The sequence below is a fragment of the Sorex araneus genome, chromosome 2 (assembly GCF_027595985.1).
Source record: "Sorex araneus isolate mSorAra2 chromosome 2, mSorAra2.pri, whole genome shotgun sequence".
Taxonomy (NCBI): domain Eukaryota; kingdom Metazoa; phylum Chordata; class Mammalia; order Eulipotyphla; family Soricidae; genus Sorex; species Sorex araneus.
The window spans coordinates 201,835,248-201,840,669 of record NC_073303.1 but is presented as its reverse complement, the minus strand read 5'-3'; positions in this window follow the sequence as shown (position 1 = coordinate 201,840,669).

Below are 5,422 nucleotides of genomic sequence, written 5' to 3'. Positions count from 1 at the left end.
TGCCTGTTTGATCCCCGGGGGTGTCTGTGGGGGCCGGGGGGGGGGGGCCGGTGCTGGTCCGGAACATGACCCTCCGTGGGGCTCTTTCCAAACCTGGCGCCAGCCCCCGGCCGGGGTGAGCTCGGGGACGCGGGAGAGTTCACCCCCGCCAGCGTGCAGTTCCGAACAGCCGAGGCGGCAAGGGCGGGCACTGGGCCTGGAGTGCCCCCCACCCCCTTTCAGAGGAAACTCTCCAGCTGCCAAGTCAAGCACCACCAACCCAGCGGCCACCCCCTCGCCCCACCCCTGCCTGTTTATTTTTGCCCCAAATTGTTGAATCATCCTGGGGCAAGCGGGATGTTCTGGAAAGACTCAAGAAGAAAATGAAATTACGATGATGCCCCGCACTGTCCATCCGCCCTGCCCTGCCCCTCGCACAGTGCTCAGGGTGATTCACTGAACGGACACAGCACGCGTGTTCAGTTTCCCGCGTGTCCGGCTGAACATGGTCTCGTGATGGTATACCCCCTTTTTAAAAAGGTGATTCGTATGACACATATTTTAAAAGAGTGATTTTACTCTAAATTTTGCTGTTGCGCGGGTAGGGTGTTTGCCTTGCACGCGGCTGAGCTGGGTTCGAATCCCAGCATCCCATATGGTCCCCTGAGCACTGCCAGGGGTGATTCCTGAGTGCATGAGCCAGGAGTGACCCCTGTGCATCTCGGGTGTGACCCAAAAAGCAAAAAAAAAAAAATTTTGCTGTTGCCTATTTTTATTCCTCTTTTTGCTTCTGGGACTGGAGTGATAGCCCAGCAGGTAGGGTGTTTGCCTTGCACGTGGCCAACCCAGGTTCGATTCCTCTGTCCCTCTTGGAGAGCCCAGCAAGCTACCAAGAGTATCCTGCCTGCACGGCAGAGCCTGGCAAGCTACCCGTGGCGTATTCGATATGCCAAAGACAGTCACAAGTCTCACAATGGAGACGTTACTGGTGCCCGCTCGAGCAAATTGATAAGCAATGGGACGACAGTGCTACAGTGCAGTGCTACCCTAGGACGCATCACACCTCTGCATGTGTATTAGGCTCACAACCCCGACCTCAGGGTCCCGGCACCCCCACCAAAGAGAAACCCTCTTACCCCTTACTGTCCCCACTCTCTTCCCTCCTGTGACTCGAGTATTCTCACCAAGTCAGGAGCTCGTTTTGCTGTACTCATGCATTGCTTCCTTGGTTATTTAAAATTTTTTTAAAAAATAGTTTTTGGGCCACACCCAGTGGTGCTCAGATCTTACTCCTGACTCTGCTTTCAGGGGTCACTCCTGGCGGGGCTCAGTGGACCAACTGGGGCGCCAAGGATTGCACCCACCTGTGTCAGCCGTGTGCAGGGCAAGTGCCCTCCCTGCCATACTATTGTTCTGGTCCCGTTCGCTTGGTTATTTTTATCCACCCTGGGAATGAAACCGTCCGGTAATTGTCTCTCACTTCCCGACATTCCACCAGGCACCTCCTCTTCAAGTGTGGCCCACAAAGATAATTTTAACACCTCCCTGTCCATCGGTGACAGCCTGACACCTCACCGTCTCCAGAAACTGTGGATTCCCCACAGTTTCTCAGGGCTCTCTCCACCCTCTCACCTCCTCCACCCTCTCACCTCTTGAGGGGAAATGAGGTTACTGAGAGTGAGAGATTACTGTCATACTGTCATCACACGGACCCCCCCCCCCCCATACCTTCAACTCTTTATTTTACAACTCATGAAGCTGCACCAATAGGAACTTGGAAGTCTGAGACAATAGCCCACCCTCCCCCCACCACCTATTGGCCTACCTAGGTTATCCGGCCCCTCTTTGCACTGGGATTGCTCACACCCTATGAATGAGGCTTTGCAGAAGTGGCCAGTCAGTCCGACAACCAATTGAATAGCCATGAGGGACCCAGTGGAAGTCTTGGTGATTTGGCCTCTTCCTCCTCATTCTCTCTGTGACAGACATCTGGCATTTGAGGTAGTTTTTCTGGCTGTTTGGCGGAATCGGATGTCCACCCTGGCTAACGAATGTGGGCGCCTCTCTCAGATCCTTGCGTTAAATGGAGAGTCTCCAAATTTCCCCCCAAGAAGAGCATCTGTGGCTTTCCTCCGTTTTGTAAGAGATAAGAGAGTTTTGCTTCCTCTCCTCTGTGGAGAGGCTGTTTTGATGTTAGGACAATGCCCTTCATGACTCTCTCTCCAGTGGGCGCCATCCCAGGACCACGACACCCCCGGAAGACGCAGAGACCCACTAGAGACTCTGGCCTCAGCTGGAGCAGGATGACCCTCTCTGGGCCCGTGTCACAGACAGTGGGGCTGAGCTTCTGTAGAAATGGGGTTCCGGGGTGGGGGGCTCCATCCAAGGCGGGAAGTTCTTGTCGTGTGCTGCTTGCAGAGCAAAGCAAATGGCCCACTTAAAGCTAAACAAGGAACTGGAAATGTCTGTTCACTGTGCTAATGTAGTGTGTGTGTGTGTGTGTGTGTGTGTGTGCGTGTGTGTAAGAGAGAAAGAGTGTGTGTGAGAGAGCAAGAGCACTGAGTTCTCCACAGAGTCTCCTTCAACAGAAGTGAAACACAAAAGTTCAATGGGAAAATGAACACAAGGACCGCTGGGGGCCACGAGGAAGTGACTGACCTGTGGGGGGAGACGAGACTCTCTAGCAACAGCGACCCTGAGGTAATGTTAAATTTCTCTCTCCTGACATTCTGGCATAGAGTGGAAATGACGACGCTGATGGGTGACTAAGGGTGAGTGTGAGCTGGAGTGAGAGTGAGTGTGCCAGGGTGGGTGAGTGTGTGGTGAATGTGAGTGTGAATGAGTCAATGTGGTGAGAATGAGTGGGAGTGGGAGTGAATGGGTGAGTGTGAGTGTGGGTGGGTCTGCGTGAGTGTGAATGAGTGTGAATACATGCGAGGAATGTGGGTGACTGTGAGTGTGAATGAGAGTGGGTGACTGTAAGTGTGGGCGAGTGTGAGTGTGACTGGTGTGAGTGGCTGTGGGTGAATGTGACAGGGTGAGTGTGAGTGAGTGTGACCGTGTGGGTGTAACTGTGGGTGAGTGAGTGTGAATGGATGTGGGTGTGTGTGGGTGAGTGTGAGTGAGTGACTGTGTGGTGTGACTGTGGGTGGGTGTGAATGAGTGTGGGTGATTGAGTGTGAGTGGGTGTGAGTGGGTGTGACTGTGTGGGTGTGAGAGTGTGGTTGAGTGAGTGAGTGTGGGTGACTTGCGTGAGTGTAGGTGGGTGTCAGTGTGACTGAGTGTGAGTGTGGGTGAGGGTGAGTGTGAGTGTGACTGTGTGGGTGTGAGTGGATGATTGAGTGTGAGTGACTATGAGTGAGTGTGTGGGTGAGTGTGAGTGTGACTGTGGGTGTGAGTGAGTGTGAGTGTGAGTGAGTGTGACTGTGTGAATATGGGTGAGGATGAGTGTGAGTGTGACTGTGTGGGTGTGAGTGGGTGTGAGTGAGGGTGTGTGGGTGTGAGTGTGACTGTGGGTGTGAGTGTGAGTGTGACTTGTAGGTGTGAGTGTGAGTGAGTGTGACTGTGTGGGTGTGGCTGTGGGTGAGTGTGAGTGAGTGTGACTGTGGGTGAGTGTGAGTGAGTGTGACTGTGTGGGTGAGTGTGAGTGAGTGTGACTGTGTGGGTGAGTGTGGGTGTGACTGTGTGGGTGAGTGTGACTGTGGGTGTGAGTGAGTGTGACTGTGGGTGTGAGTGTGACTGTGTGGGTGAGTGTGAGTGAGTGTGACTGTGTGGGTGAGTGTGAGTGTGACTGTGTGGGTGAGTGTGACTGTGTGGGTGAGTGTGACTGTGGGTGTGAGTGAGTGTGACTGTGGGTGTGAGTATGAGTGAGTGTGACTGTGTGGGTGTGAGTGAGTGTGACTGGGTGTGACTGTGACTCTGTGGGTGTGAGTGAGTGTGACTGTGGGTGTGAGTGTGTGACTGTGGGTGTGAGTGTGAGTGTGACTGTGGGTGTGAGTGAGTGTGACTGGGTGTGAGTGAGTGTGACTGGGTGTGAGTGTGACTGGGTGTGACTGTGTGGGTGTGAGTGAGTGTGACTGGGTGTGACTGTGTGTGGGTGTGAGTGAGTGTGACTGTGGGTGTGAGTGTGTGACTGTGGGTATGAGTGTGAGTGAGTGTGACTGTGGGTGTGAGTGTGAGTGTGACTTGTAGGTGTGAGTGTGAGTGAGTGTGACTGTGTGGGTGTGGCTGTGGGTGAGTGTGAGTGAGTGTGACTGTGTGGGTGAGTGTGAGTGAGTATGACTGTGTGGGTGAGTGTGAGTGAGTGTGACTGTGTGGGTGAGTGTGGGTGTGACTGTGTGGGTGAGTCAGTGTGACTGTGGGTGTGAGTGAGTGTGACTGTGTGGGTGTGAGTGTGACTGTGTGGGTGAGTGTGAATGAGTGTGACTGTGTGGGTGAGTGTGAGTGTGACTGTGTGGGTGTGAGTGAGTGTGACTGGGTGTGACTGTGACTCTGTGGGTGTGAGTGAGTGTGACTGTGGGTGTGAGTGTGTGACTGTGGGTGTGAGTGTGAGTGTGACTGTGGGTGTGAGTGAGTGTGACTGGGTGTGAGTGAGTGTGACTGGGTGTGAGTGTGACTGGGTGTGACTGTGTGGGTGTGAGTGAGTGTGACTGGGTGTGACTGTGTGTGGGTGTGAGTGAGTGTGACTGTGGGTGTGAGTGTGTGACTGTGGGTATGAGTGTGAGTGAGTGTGACTGTGGGTGTGAGTGTGAGTGTGACTTGTAGGTGTGAGTGTGAGTGAGTGTGACTGTGTGGGTGTGGCTGTGGGTGAGTGTGAGTGAGTGTGACTGTGTGGGTGAGTGTGAGTGAGTATGACTGTGTGGGTGAGTGTGAGTGAGTGTGACTGTGTGGGTGAGTGTGGGTGTGACTGTGTGGGTGAGTCAGTGTGACTGTGGGTGTGAGTGAGTGTGACTGTGTGGGTGTGAGTGTGACTGTGTGGGTGAGTGTGAATGAGTGTGACTGTGTGGGTGAGTGTGAGTGTGACTGTGTGGGTGAGTGTGACTGTGGGTGTGAGTGAGTGTGACTGTGGGTGTGGGTGTGAGTGAGTGTGACTGGGTGTGACTGTGACTGTGTGGGTGTGAGTGAGTGTGACTGTGGGTGTGAGTGTGTGACTGTGGGTGTGAGTGTGAGTGAGTGTGACTGTGGGTGTGAGTGAGTGTGACTGGGTGTGAGTGTGACTGGGTGTGACTGTGTGGGTGTGAGTGAGTGTGACTGCATGGTTGTGGGTGAGTGTGACTGGGTGTGACAGTGTGGGTGTGGCTGTGAGTGAGTGTGAGTGGCTGAGAGAGTGGGGGTGCCAGGGCTGGGGGTTCCGCAGGCGGGCCATCTGGGGGGTTGGGGTCCCGGGAAGCTGAGCCGCAGGCTGCCTTCTCCCTGCTCCTGCCCTTCAGCGTCCACTCGGCCC